The 14,978-nt window shown below is 39.8% G+C and overlaps 1 protein-coding gene across 20 annotated transcripts in view; it reads right to left on the reverse strand.

Moving 5' to 3' along the window:
- Positions 1 to 14,978, reverse strand: part of LMO7 (LIM domain 7) — a 192,942-nt gene that overhangs the window by 127,037 nt on the left and 50,927 nt on the right. The gene's annotated exons all lie outside the window — the stretch shown is intronic.

Raw genomic sequence — 14,978 nt, forward strand, 5'->3', positions numbered from 1 at the left:
ATAGAAAGCAAAATTCATGGTATGTAGATTTCAGACCACACCCATCCATGTCAAAATATTAGTGTATTCTTGTATATATATGTGTATATCTATAATATTTTCAAAATCTAAATATTGATAATATAAAACCAGACTCCATTTATACTGTATTTATAAAGAAAACAGATATATAAAAGATAAACAAAGATTTTTAAGTAAGAGTCCATAAATTAAGGACATGGGAATCTGGCATTCTCTGTACATTACTGAAGGTATTATAAAACCATACCACCATTCTAGAAGGCAACTTGGGATATGTATTTGAAGTCTTAAATATGCATACTCTGAGGCACACCAAGTGCAGATCCAGGAATTTATACTACAACAGCAGGACAAGAACACAAAGACATGACAGGATTGTTTCACAGCATTATGTGTAACAGCAACAATTATAAACATCCTAAATGCCCAATAAGAAATTTGTTAAATTAGGATACAACCACAAAACAGAAAACTACATGAAATTTAAACTCATGTCATGAAAGTAGATTACTTGTAAAGAATACTTAATGTAGGGGCGCCTGGGCAGCTCAGTTGGTTAAGCTTCCAACTCTTGATTTCAGCTCAGGTCATGATCCCAGGGTCGTGGGATCAAGCCCCACATCAGGCTCTGCACTGAGCATGGAGCCTTCTTAAGATTCATTCTCTCTCTCTGTGTCTCTCCTTCCTTCCCTCCCTCCAACCCCTGCCCCACTCACATGCGTTGTCTCTAAAATTAAAAAAAATTTTAATTTAATTTAAAAAAGAATACTTAATGTATTAATTACAACTTCCTAGAAAATTACAGAACCATCCACATGCAACCAAAAACCTACAGCATTTTGTAAGTACTCAGCAAGAAAGTATTCCAACTGCATCATACACTAAATGTTCTTAAACTAAAAAAATTAACTTGTCTTCCAATCTATATTTAGATTTTTTTAATCTAAATTAGTGTATTTCACCATGTAATATGCCCTTTAAGATAATCTTCCACTCTTGTGGGTGTAATAGGTAACTCTGTAAGTTAAACATGTTCCATTAATTTTTTTATTATGTTCCTGGATAAAAGAAAACTGAGTCTTAATATACAATGATTATGTGTGCGAGAGAGACAAAGAAAGCAAATACGGTACTTGAAATGAAAAATGAAAAATTATCTTTAAGTGGTTTAAGAGATTCTCTGGATATTTTCATGAACATTACAAATTATTCATACTGTATATGCTAGCTACCCCAACCTCAGTAATTCAAAACATCTGTTTATTGTAAAGTACAAATTTTTAATTAGCAAATTATATATCCATGTAAATATAAAGTCATCTAAGGCCCATCCTAGGGGACTAAAACAAAAAAGTTTTTCCTAGCGTTTTAAACCACAAAAAGAAAGCGTAAATTTATAGCAGAGATGTTTGGTCTACAGGACCACCTGGGCCACATTCTTTAAGAAACATACAATATGGTATCTACCGTTCCCAGTGAGGCCAGCTCAGGAATCCCTGACCTGCCATTTTCTACCTGTAACTCTGGACAAGCCAGATTAACTTTCTTAATGTTCTCATCTGTGCCATGGAGACACAAAGTACCCTCCCTCATAGGGTGACTGAGAATTAAATGAGATAAAATGTATAAAACACTCAACCCTTGCCTCAGGAGGAGCACTGACAAACGTTAGCTAGTGTAATTAGCCATTACCATCCATCTGTAGAATGAAGACAAGAAGTTTCATCTTATCCAACAAACAAAAGTCTGTTTTGCCAGACATGACATCCTTTAATTAAAGGAAGAGACTGATTTACTACATTATAAAAATCCACTAGACTACCTTCTGTATACTGGAAAGCGTAAATATTGTAGAAACCTGTAAAGGAACTCAAATTACAGTGAAGGTGGCTTGTTAAAACAATTAAATCATACTTTAAAATATAAACCCATCCTTATTTTAAGAAAGATTCAGTGTGCAGAAATTCCAGAATTTTGAAAGAACAAACTAGAAGTTCTAATCTAACAATTACTATTGTGTTCAATAATTTTGAACCTTACTCATTAGTAAATTATTTGAGGTGTGATACATTTTACGTAATGAGGTTGTGATTCATAGGAGCTAAATAAATAAAGACTATGTGTTTCCCTCATAAGCTAACAGAAGTCAACACAAACGAGTAATAATCACTGCGTAGTTACAGTCACACCTTGCCTTCTATAAAAACTTGGGTTTTTTCTACTTTTTTGTGCCCCTTTCCATATTTCCCTAATGCAGCTAAATAAAACCATTACCTGAACTAACCTGAGAGGTACATCAGACAAAAAGGCCTGGGGTTTAACCCTGGACCCATCTCAACGGACACACTTTTGACAAGCCACTGCTCAGTCCCCTGATTGAAACAAAAACAAAAAACACTGATACTTGCCCTATCTACTTCACAGCACACAAATGATATGTAGAAATACATGAGCCCTCTAAAAAACAAACAAACAACAACAACAAAAAAAAACCCCAAACAAACAAAAAGACTACACACTAGAGTCCAGGCTAGTGCCTCTTCCAGCGTGCGTCCCGTGTGCTGACTGGCCATCCTATTGGAAAGTAGCTAAGAAGAAACAGGACCAAGCAGGAAGCTCTTGGGTGAGAAGCTTCCTATGAAAGTTAATTACTCTCCAGAGCATATTAAGGGTGGAGCGACAGGCCAAAAGCAGACTCCACATAAACACCACTGCCAAACCTGTCTTACCACCCATAGCCTCCAGAGAAGCCCACGATAGGAACTTTTCAAAGGGCATATTTTGTGAAAGAAAATATCAGCTAAGTATACAGGCAATAAGTACAAGTTCACAAGTTTCAAAAAAAGCCATTTCTTTTGCTATGAAATGTATTAATTTAATAAACAAATGGGAGCTACCTTCACACCCTCTATTGTCTCCTTTATGGTTTTATTTTAATCCTACGGCTGGATGAGATTTGCCACAAAATGTGAGCAACACGCTTCTCTAGCGCTCCATCATCTCTCCATTCCAATCCTGACCACATAATCCACATGACTTAAATCCCAAACATTCTGGGAACTTCTCAAAGACCACTTCATACCAGACTGGTTATCAGCAAAACATCCACTAATGCAAGTCAGCAGACACTCATCTCATTTAAATTTTTCAATTCCTTTCAAACAGCCATGTAAAAGATGTTTAGAATCCAAAAATGGCTCTCAAATCATATTTTTGTGTGAATCACAGTATAAAAACATAGTGCCCATTTAAGTTGTTTTAAAAGAGGGAAAGTGATGTTTGCAACAAAAACTAGGCCATGAGCTTCTGATGGTCTCATAACTGGTTCCAAATGGAGTTACATATTAACTGGTTGATCAACTACTAGATCATATTTAAGATACACATATGATTATCATCATGCCAATCATTTCAACCTAAGTAACGCAAAAAACAAAACAAAACAGAACAAAAACAAAACCCAAGGAAGATTTATCACCAGAAGTCACTGTGGAACACAGGACACACATCATGAAACAATTCACAAAAGATGGGTCTGCCCTAATTTTTCCATTCAAGGGAATGACTGAGTGCTCGCCTTCAAATGAGAGAGCCCATATCAGGCATTGTTTCCACAGCCAGAAGCCCCAGGCCAGCGCACATCAAGGACCTGTCCTGCTTTTCGGTCAATTTCTAAAGCTGTCAAAGAATTAAAAACACCTCTCTCTCCTTTCTTCCATTAAAAATCGGGTTTTTTAAGTTTTTTAATGTTTATTTTTGAGAGACAGAGACAGAGACAGTGTGAGCAGGAGAGGGGCAGAGAGAGAGAGAGAGAGTCACACACAGAATCCGAAGCAGGCTCCAGGCTCTGAGCTGTCAGCACAGAGCCTGACATGAGACTCGAACCCACGAACCGCAAGATCATGACCTGAGCAGAAGTCGGATGCTTAACCGACTGAGCCACCCAGGCACCCCCATTAAAATTCATTTTTGAAGGGGGGCACCTGGGTGGCTTAGTCAGTTAAGCGTCTGACTTCAGCTCAGGTCATGAACTTACGGTTCATGAGTTCGAGCCCCGTGTCGGGCTCTGTGCTGACAGCTCAGAGCCTGGAGCCTGCTTCCAATTCTATGTCTCCCTCTCTCTCTTCCCTTCCCCTGCCCGTGCTGTGTCTCTCTCTGTCTCAAAAATAAACATAAAAAATTTTTTTAAATTCATTTTTGAAGCAACTGCTACATGATCCCAACAACTCCACAATACAGGTCCAATTTTTATATCCCATTAGTTGTCTCTATCATGGTTAATGACACAATAACTTTGACAGATCTTACTGGTCACACATGCCAAAAACTTACAAACACAAGGACTGAGGTGCACAATCAAAAGCATTAGGTAGAAACTAAACATAATTTAAATAAAACAAATGTCTACCTCCTAGCTCCTTTCCTGGAGTAAAATTATTGAAAAGGTTATTCACATTGTTAGAGAAGCCAGTTCTTCCTAAAAGGATGGGCCCTGTTCTTTTGAAACTACCCTAATACTGTGTCCCAAATAGAAAGGAACTTGGAGACAAAGAAGATGAGACTGGAACGTTAGGCTCCTTTGTATAATCAAGAGTGAGTCTCTGATTGTCCCCAGGCCTCAGTCTTCTCTGCTGTGAATCAGGTACCCAACACTTACTCTGCTTACTTTGTGCACAATCTCCCTTCATTGGCGCAGTAACCCTATGTGATAGGAGCTCTTAGCCCATTTTTACGTGAGGAAACTAAGTTACAGTATGGTTGCTTGGGTTGAGATCCAGGTCAGTAAGTAGCTCCCTACCTAACAGGAGTTGAGAATCAAGTCCCAATGTCTATCATTTATCACAGCATGGAGTGAACTCTACAGTGTAATCAGGAACCTATGCCCTGGCCATGCCAGTCTACACTGCACAGTCTCCAGGGCAGAACTGTCTTACCCAACTTCCCATTGGTTGAAATACAGTGTACACATACTAGTCACTTATGTGAAATTTAATTATTACTCTTCCTTTGAGTATTTACACTACGAACATTTTAAGCAAAATAGAACAAGACCAAAACAAAACAAAAACAAACAGATGGTTACATTTCAAGTGTGTGGGGTAGGGGGTAATGGGGGGGGGGTGGGGAGTGTTTTGGAGGAAGAACCTGCCTCAATTCCTGATATCGCTTTATTAAAGTAGCCTTCTACTGCACAAGAGCTAACCCATTCTAGTTTTGTCAATAGTTTAAGGATAAACACAAGGATCTATGAAAACATATCACTCTAGTGATACACCTTTTCAAAAGGGAATATTCCTGCACAGGAGTGCTGACTTGAAGGGGCACATGCACCCCAATGCTTATAGCAGCGCTATCAACAATAGCCAAATTATGGGAAGAGCCCAAATGTCCATCAACTGATGAATGGATTAAGAACATGTGGTGTACGTATATAATGGAATACTACTCGGCGATGAAAAAGAATGAGATCTTGCCATTTGCCATAACATAAATGGAACTGGAGGATGTTACGCTAAGCGAAATAAGTCAATCAGAGAAAGACAGATATCACATGATTTCACTCATATGTGGAATTTGAGAAACTTATCAGATGATCATAGGGGAAGGGAAAGAAAAAAAACAAGATAAAAGCAGAGAGGGAGGCAAACCATTAGAGATTCTTAAATCCAGGGAACAAACTAGAAGGTTTGATGGGGGTGGCAGAGTAGGTTGGGTGGGGAAAGTGGGCGATAGGCATTAAGGAGGGCGCTTGTTGGGATAAGCATTAGGTGTTATATGTAAGTACTGAATCATTGGATTCTACTCCTGAAGCCAAGATTACGCTGTATGTTAACTAACCTGAGAATTAAAAAAAAAAAAAAAAAAAAAAATTAAAGGGAATATTCCTGGACGAAATGGTAAAAATTGAGAACTTGTCACCACTATGGATTTGCTACCTGAAATTTTATCCAGACTAAACAATATGTTTTAATTTAACTTTCCATTTAAACTATTTCTTAATTTTAACAGAGATACTAAGAAAGTACCCAGCTATTCACTCAAAAATCACATAATGACAGTTGCTATGCACATACCTGGCACGGCGCTTAGCACTAGGAATATAAAAAGTTGAGATGAAGCAATTCTCGGAAATCCCTCTTTAAAAATCTAACCCTGTTTTGAAATGCATACCCAAAATGCTATTTTAAGCCGGGCATCTCTCTAAAATGTGATTAACCCTCTGAATTACAGCATGTTCTTGGTTAACTTATATGGTATATTCAGCAAATAATATTGCTTTAAGCAACATAATTCTCAAGTCACTGGCCTCTCTTAAGATTTGGCATCATACTACATAATATCCTGGAGTATACTAGGACTGTTTTTGCCAATACTAATATCACTTGATAGCCAATCCAAAGCTAACTCTCAGTCTTCCAAAATAGTGGTAATCAGAATTGCACAGATCACCGAATTCTAAATGGAATCCAAAAGTCTCTGAATGGTCAAAAATCGAAACCTTTTTCCTGCCCCCATGGTTCCCTTAAGCCCTGAGTCTCAGTGGTTCACATAAGGTACACCTCCCATTTCGCCTTCTCTTGGGAAGGACCCACGGGTCCTCATAAAGCCAGGAAGGAAAAAGAGCAAAATGCAAAGCTCCCAGTTGCATTCCCAGATAATTAAGAGCCAACTATCATTATAAACACTCAAAATTCTCACTCAATCATCATCAGGCCAAATGTCAACTATACTCAGATTTAGAAGTGCAAAAAAAATGAGTTTAAACATAATTTCTGCTCCAGAAGAGGCCACTTCCCTATACGATTACTAACTCTTAGGATACAGTCTCAAATAATCTTGGCTTAACCAATTATTAATAAGCCAAAAATGAAAAGCAACTGGAAAGAACTAAATAAAACCAAGGGAAGAGGAAGATTTGCTTCAGGGCTGACCATTATGTGCCAGGTTTCATCTAGATACCAAATCCAAGAGAACCTGTCAGCAGCTAGTTAAGTTCACTGAAAACATCACACACACATGTGCTCAGGTTTTACAGCTATACTTTGTTCAGTTACCAATCACAAAAACTACTTCCAAAGGGTAAAGTATAAAGTACATTTTGTCTATAGATACAGGTTCATACTCCAATTTATGCTGTTGCAGACAATAAGGAAAATATTCCAAGGGAAAAAAAAGTCTACAAAAAGCCTAGCCTAGTATATAAATTATTAGTTTTTTCCAGATCAAGGAGTTTTCAAATAACTAGCACACAAGGCACACATAGATGTGAACATCCATTATCAGGATATTTTAAGTATAGTTCAAATGCTTAATATAATCATGGGTTGTCAAGAGTCAAGAGATGTTCTTTTTTCCAGAAGTGTCTCACATACACATTAGCAAGTCTCAACAATTATCTGCTTATCTCCCAGAGAATTACTCTGAGAGTCATCACTGTGGGAAACATTCATTTGGGGAAATAGTGTGTCTATATTACAGGTAGGAGTCACTACTTATTTTATATGAACTTCAAATTGATAGTTACATCCCCTGGCACCAATGATATGCTTTAGTCGCCTGTGTAAGTTTGGTATTAAGGAATGGAGCTGAGGTGAGCACTAACACAGGAGTTCCCTAAATGATTCTTGATGGATTCCTATTGCAAGCTAACACTTCAGTCCTTCTGACCCACTTGTCAATCTTCCTTCCACTCAGCAATGAATTTCTAGGAAACAAGAGACAGTTATAATATATTCCTAAGCATATACCCAAGAGAAATAAAAACATGCCCACACAAAATCTTATATATGAATGTTCACAGCAGCATTACTTATATTAGCCAAAGAATAAAAAAAATCCAAATGTTCACCAATGGATGAATGAATAAATAGAATACAGCATAACCATACAGTGGAGTATCATTCAGCCATAAAATGGAACAAAGTACTAACACATGATACAACATGGAGAAACCCTGAAAAACACAGAGCTAAAGGAAAAGAGCCAGACACAAAAAAATTACATATTGTGTGATTCCATTTTATGTGAAATGTCCAGAATAGGCAAATCCAGAGAGACAGAAACTAGATTAGCGGTTGCCAGAAGGTTAGGGGAAGAGAAGAATGGGGAGTGACCGTTAATGTGTATAAGGTTTCTTTTGAAGGATGACAATATTCTGAAATTAAACAGTGGTGATGGTTGCACAACTCTGTGAATACACCAAACAACAACAATGAATTTTATACTTTAAAAAGTGAATTGTATATGAATTATAGCTCAATAAATACGCTCTTTAAAAAAAATTGTACACCTAGAAATTTGTGCATTTTACTGAAAGTTAATACAGATGACTTTTAAAAAGATGGTTCTAAAAGGCCTTAGACACTATCCATACCCTATAAACAAAAGACAATCAATATGAGTTAAGCCAATAAAGTAATTTCTGTACTCTAAATGCCCACCTCCCTTAAAAAGTTACATGTAATTTCACAGAAATAGGTCTAAGCTTCCAAAGTGGAGTTTCCTCTACCTGACACAGAAATGTTTGAGTATTAAATTATGATTTTTCCTTTTACATAATAGTATCTATCTTTTGGTTTTTAAATATGTCATCTTTGCATTGTATCTAAATAATGCCACAACCCTAAGTTTTCTTATGTGCATCTATGCCCTTTTTAGATAATTTGCTTTACTTATATGGTTTCAAAGCAGAACACACACTTAGAGTGCAACAAAGAGGGCCACAGCAAATGAGCTTATACACTTCCACATTAACTCCTGCTGTAAAGTAATTACAGTCCCAACAACAGAATGGTTAGGAAATCAGTTTTCCTCAAACAACCTGCAGGAACAAAGTTTCCCCTAGATTCTCTCCATGGCCTTAACAGATCTTAACAAAGCTTCCAGTTTATTCATGTCAAAAGTAAATATGCTTGGGCGCCTCAGTTGATTAAGTGCCCAACTCTTGGTTTCTGCTCAGGTTCTGATCTCACAGCTCCGAGATCAGGCCCTGCATCGGGCTCGGTGCTGACAGCTCGGAGCCTGCTTGGGATTCTCTCTCTCCCTCTCTCTCTGCCCATCCCTGCCCCCAAAGTAAATTTTTAAAAAGTAGATATTCTGATGGCTCCATAACATACCTACTTATTAGTTTAAAAAGTCCTTGACTGGAGCGCCTGGGTGGTGTAGTCAGTTAAGCGTCCAACTTTGGTTGTCATGATCTCACTGTTCATGAGTTTGAGCCCCACATCAGGCTCTGAGCTCACAGCTGGGAGCCTGGAGCTTGCTTCGGATTCTGTTTCTCCCCCTCTCTCTGCCCCTCCCCTGCTTGTGCACTCTCTCTTTCTCTCTCTCTCTCAAAAATAAATAAACCTTAAAAAAAAAAGAAAGTCCTTGACTAATAATTTCATTTCTCTTTATTGGAATCCTGTGTTTCAAGGCTACAAAGGTTGAAGCACTGAGAAAAATTTTTAATGCTATTCTGATATATTGAGACATAAAAAGAGTGGTATGTGTGTTCCCTTTTAGGGAAACAGAGGGAAGACTCTGCCCCAAAGAATGAATGAGATTGTTTTACTCAAAAAAATTATCGGTGATCTTAAGAACTGGACCTCAGGAAGTCAGCATGACTTCCCTCAAGCAGTATTGATGGCTCCTTCTGCCCCACTGCCCCGTTTACCTCCTGACATTCACAGCACCTAATGGCAAATGTGTATTCGCATTTATGACTCACCTACCAGCCTAAGTTCCTAAAGGAGATTATCACAGCCCATAAGCTGACTCCAACCTGTAGACATGTTTTGTTTGGCCCACACAACATGTTGAAGTTGGGAAACAGAAAACAAAGTTCTGGATTGCTAACTTCTCTTTAAAAAAGAAACCATCTGACCACACTGGGCATGCATTACCTCCCAGCCCCAACAGGCTGCCCCTGAGTCCATGACAGGCCGAGGGGAGTACACACTCTCCAGACAGTGACAACCCTATGCTGCCATATCAGCTGACCCTTGCCCTTTCTCGTTCATATACACAACCTGGCTGGCCCCTGCAGGCATGTCCCTTCGAAACTACGTGAGGTTTTTCATTTTATCCTCGAGGCCTAGGACAACTCCTGCCCTGTAGGAAGGACTCTTGCTTGTGGACTCAGAATTTAGCGTGTAGAAGAATCACCTATGGTGCTTGTAGAACAACCCAGGCCTTTCCCTAAGAGGTCCTGATTCAAACTGCCAGCGTCGACACCCAGAAGTTCACCATTTTTAGAAGCACCTTTACTGAGTCTTGCCAAGAATGGTCTCAGATAAACATGGTTTTACTATTAAACCATGGGGTTCTTATGAGTCTTGATTTCCTTATAAGAAAAAGAATGAGGGTGCACTGGGTGGCTCAGTGGGTTAAGCATCCCATTCTTGATTTCAGCTCAGGTCATGATCTCATGGTTCATGAGTTCCAGCCCCACGTCAGGCTCTATGCTGATAGCACAGAGTCAGCTTGGGATCCTTTCTCTCCCTCTCTCTCCCTCTGCCACTTCCCACTTGTGTTCTTTCTCTCTCTCAAAATAAATAAATAAATAAACTTTAAAAAAGAAAAGAATAGATAAGAGAAGAAAAAGCATTTGTAATAAATCACCACAGCTTCTCCCAGCTCCAAATGCTTTGGCTCTTTATTGGAAGTCTAAGGAAAACAAGTGGGAAATTAGTTCCTGTTCTCTGCTACCCCCTGCTGGCATGTTCTTGGTAGGGTAAAGGTATAAACCAGCCCAGGAAATACTGTCCTCTTTTTTTCATTGTTTTAATGGGGTTTTTTTGTTTTGTTTTTTTTTTTTTTGAGAGACAGAGACGGAGTGCGAGTGGGGTAGGGGCAGAGAGTGAGGGATACACAGAATCCGAAGCAGTCTCCAGGCTTTGAGCTGTCAGCACAGAGCCCGACACTGGGTTCAAACCCACAAACTGCAAGTTCATGACCTGAACCAAAGTCAGCCACTTAACCGACTGGGCCACCCAGGCGCCCCCAGTGTCCTCTATTTTTAATGGCTAGATCCAAGTACATAAAAAATACAACAAAATACTTTAACACAAAACCAAGATACATTTGGTGAAAAGGAAAAATAAATACCTTATAATTTTATTTATCAATTATACCTCAATAAAGCTGATTGTTTTTTAAATGTTAATATCACAAGTTTGTCTCCTTTGTTAATTCTATAAGAGCTTCTGGATGTGTTTCTATAAAACTGACTTTGAAACGCACAAATATATGCTGAGACTTTTAGTGGAAATATTTGCACATTAAAGTATACAGTCAGTATAACTGTAGATTTGGGGCCTACTCATGGAACAAATTTCTACCACAATAAAATGCTCCAGAATGGACTTATCTGCACTTCTAGAGAAAGCAAACCCCAGATACAGAAAATGTTCTAGGCCAAACATATAATTCACCTTGATTGGGTGAGATTTCCATGATTCCTCCTCTCAATGGTCAGGATGTCTACTCTCTCATCTGATATCGTACCAGGGAGCACATCGTACCAGGGAGCACATCGTACCAGGGAGCACAAGAATCTGGGTCCTATGAGACTTCTGGGTTTAGTTTACAGATGGATTCTGCTCTCCAAGCCTAGAACTACACTCCAGAAGGGAGATAATACAGGCTGACAGCCAATCATAACAAACTGAAGACCTCTGCCTGGGTGTTCAGGCAAAACTCAGGAGGATCCATAGCAGAGAGCAGTTGGGTGTGACAGGATGTGTGGGAGGCAGGCAAGCATGGTTAATCTGGAAGCTTTCTCATGATTACTTCACCCTCCTCGAAACTGTGAAGCTTAACCTGCCAACCACTCCCTCCTTCAAATTCTTCTTCAGCTCACCTACTCAGAGCTCTTCCTCCACCTTCTAAACTTTGTTCATTCCAATATAAACTCCAAGCAGGTCGTCCTACATGTACAACTCAGGTCCTACCTGGGACGTCCCTCTGGCCCCACATTCATGGCTCCCAGTTGAGCATTTCCTCTTGAGCACGCTTATATCACCACAGAGCCAGCATGTAAAATAGACCTCACCCTCTCACCCAACACTCAACTGCCACACCTCAATTCACTATTGAAATCATGATACCAACATTCTCCCAGATACCCAGACTCAAAGCATCAGAATGTACCTTCCCTGTCCATCCAGGTCTGCGTACTTCTCTCCACCAAGGTCTAGCCTTCTTGTCTGGCAGATGTAACATTTCACTATCTCATACTGACTGCACTGCCTAAATTAACCTCCTTTGCATCTACTCTCCTTCAATGCCTGCCTATTGCTCCTTAAAAATCAAAATAAGCTTTTTGTCACAAAAAAACACTGCTCAAAATCTTCCAAAGGTCCATTTGGTCTATAGAATAAGGCCTTCCTGTCTGCCTTCAGCCTTTCTCCCCTGGATTCTCACACAGAAATCCTTGATTCTGCCTGAACACAAAAATTTCCATGTCCTCCAATATGTTCATCCCTCCATTAAAGTCAAATGTCTTCCCCAAACACTACTGCTCCACAAAGATTCCTTCTACCTCTACATCTTTGTGACACTGATTTTCTGATCCACTAACTCAGAGTTGAGCCATTCTGTCATTATGTAGTTACTTTTCTTCTGTGCTACACAGAAACTTTACTGAAGTGAGCAACCGACATCCAGGTTCTACACATCTTCTCTCTCCCTTCCCACTGAACACCAGTACTTGTAAGTAATAAGAAATAATTAACTTCCTCTAAAGCCAAAGGTTAAGAGAAAAGAGAAACTGTTGCTTGAGGTATTATAGAGAACGTTTAATTCAGATTCAGAGACTAAAAAAGCACACCTCAGGGGCGCCTGGGTGGCTTAGTCGGTTAAGTGTCCGACTTCGGCTCAGGTCATGATCTCGCAGCTCTTGAGTTCAAGCCCCACATCAGGCTCTGTGCTGACAGCTCAGAGCCTGGAGCCTGCTTCATATTCTGTGTCTTCCTCTCTCTCTGCCTCTCCCCTGCTCATGCTCTCTCTCTCTCTCTCTCTCAAAATAAATAAACATTAAATTAAAAAAAAATTTTTTTAAGAGCACAGCTCAGGAAAAAGGCTTTGACTTTCTGAAAAAAAAAAAAAAAAAGTTAGGTATGATGAGATGGGGCAAGACCAGGCTACTGCCTGACATCCACAGAAGGCAGCCAGGAAAAGGAGAAGCTGGGCAAGCCAGCCAGCCTCACTGCCTCTCAGGCCACAACTCAGAAAGAAGAGTCCCAGATCAGACAGGTGGTACCTATGATGTGGAAAACACTCGGAGTGGCTGAGAGACCTACCCAATATCTTGAGGGAAAAGGGAAAAGCCAAGAGCCAGCATCAACTACCATTTTCCTCCCCTAACAGAGGATGATAGCTAGTCTACAACCTGGAACAGGGAATGGAGTCAGAAGATGGAAAAGCTGGAGGAGAAGGCAAACAGATTCAGTGAAGGTAGTCAGGAGGACTGGCAGTGCTGTATGAAATAATTATCATCCCCCATCAAAAGCAGAGCCAGATGGCAGCCACAGACAATGGGGACACACATAGGCGATATGAAATTTTGATGAATTCCTTAATGGCCACACAATGAAAGCCTCTTTTCCACAAACAAGCTAATAATAGAACAAATGTCAGTACTACACAAAAAAAAGACTTAAAATTGCCTTCATTATTTACCCAGCTGTATTTGTACATTTTTCAAAATGTGGTTGTTTAATAAGTGCTTTTGCTGATGAGAATGACCACTGTCTATGGCATGAAAACGAATGTTACTTTTTTGAACCCTAAGCTGATTCTCCAGATGACTGTATTAATAACCACAAAAGACCAGGTAATTCAGCTACCCATGCACTTGACCCAAAATGATAGCTCTGGCTATGAATGAGGAAGACTTGTACATGCCAGTTCCTAGCATCTCTATATGAGAAATTAAGCAAAGTTACAGCTACTATAAAAATGTATGCTTAACCCTCAGAATGAGCAGACCAGATTACACAAGAGTGCCCACAGTGCCTTATTAACTCTAGCTTGTCTGGGAGAAATGCTCTGATCTACTTCACATTTACCTAAAAGGCCCTCTTTAATGATCTAATCAAAGTCTGAAGTCAAAATAAGACTGAAGGTTACCAGTGTTACCTGCCTTCTATAAGCCTTGACAAAATGCATTCAATCGCCTGGAGAGAGGTTATTCCCCAGGAAGACATTATTTGGAAAGGCACAGCCATTTGATATCTGGGATGAAGTGAAACTCCAGGTCAAAAGAGCTAAAATTGCCTGGCTAACCAGAGGGAACACGAATAGCTATATGCAAGCATGCAGGACCCTAAAGTAACTAGAGAAGAATTAGGTGATTGTAGAACTCCTGCAGGCCATAGGTAAGTAACCTTTTAAATAAGAGACACTGAGTGGGCTAACAGCCCTGAAATTTGCTGGTGTCTGTTGGCTTATGAGCCACTCCAAAGAACAAGGGTCCAGGCGGTCCACAGCTAGTGCAGACCAAGCAGACCTGAGCAGACTGTCAACAGCTGGGTTTTCCCAGGTAGGTGTGAAAGGACAACACAGCAAGTTTGAAGGCACGGTCAAGAAAGGGGCTTACTTTAGACTGTGCAGACTATGCTAAGCAAACAAGGGAGGGGAAGACAGGAGGCTGGTAAGAAGGAAGAAAGTAAAGAGGTGTTGACTAAGCAGGTTTAGCTGAAGCTGCAAGGTAAGACACCGAGCAGGCTGCAGAGTGAGACGCTGGGATGTAGCAATGCAAAAGTGAAGGCCTCTCACGAAATAACAACATCCAAGATTAGGACATCAAAAAAAGAGGCTGGAGTAGAAGTGAAAAGACATGGTTTTGGAGGTGAGAGGACTTGATCAGCCCTCCCTCCTGGTCCACAGTGTATCTATATGGCAGGGTTAGGGTGGAATAAAAATAGTGAGGCAGCAGCTCAAGGGCTCACTGAATAAAGAGGAACAAAAATAAG

This window comes from Panthera pardus, unplaced genomic scaffold (genome assembly GCF_024362965.1).
Source record: "Panthera pardus isolate Hobbes unplaced genomic scaffold, ASM2436296v1 HiC_scaffold_1, whole genome shotgun sequence".
Lineage (NCBI taxonomy): Eukaryota > Metazoa > Chordata > Mammalia > Carnivora > Felidae > Panthera > Panthera pardus.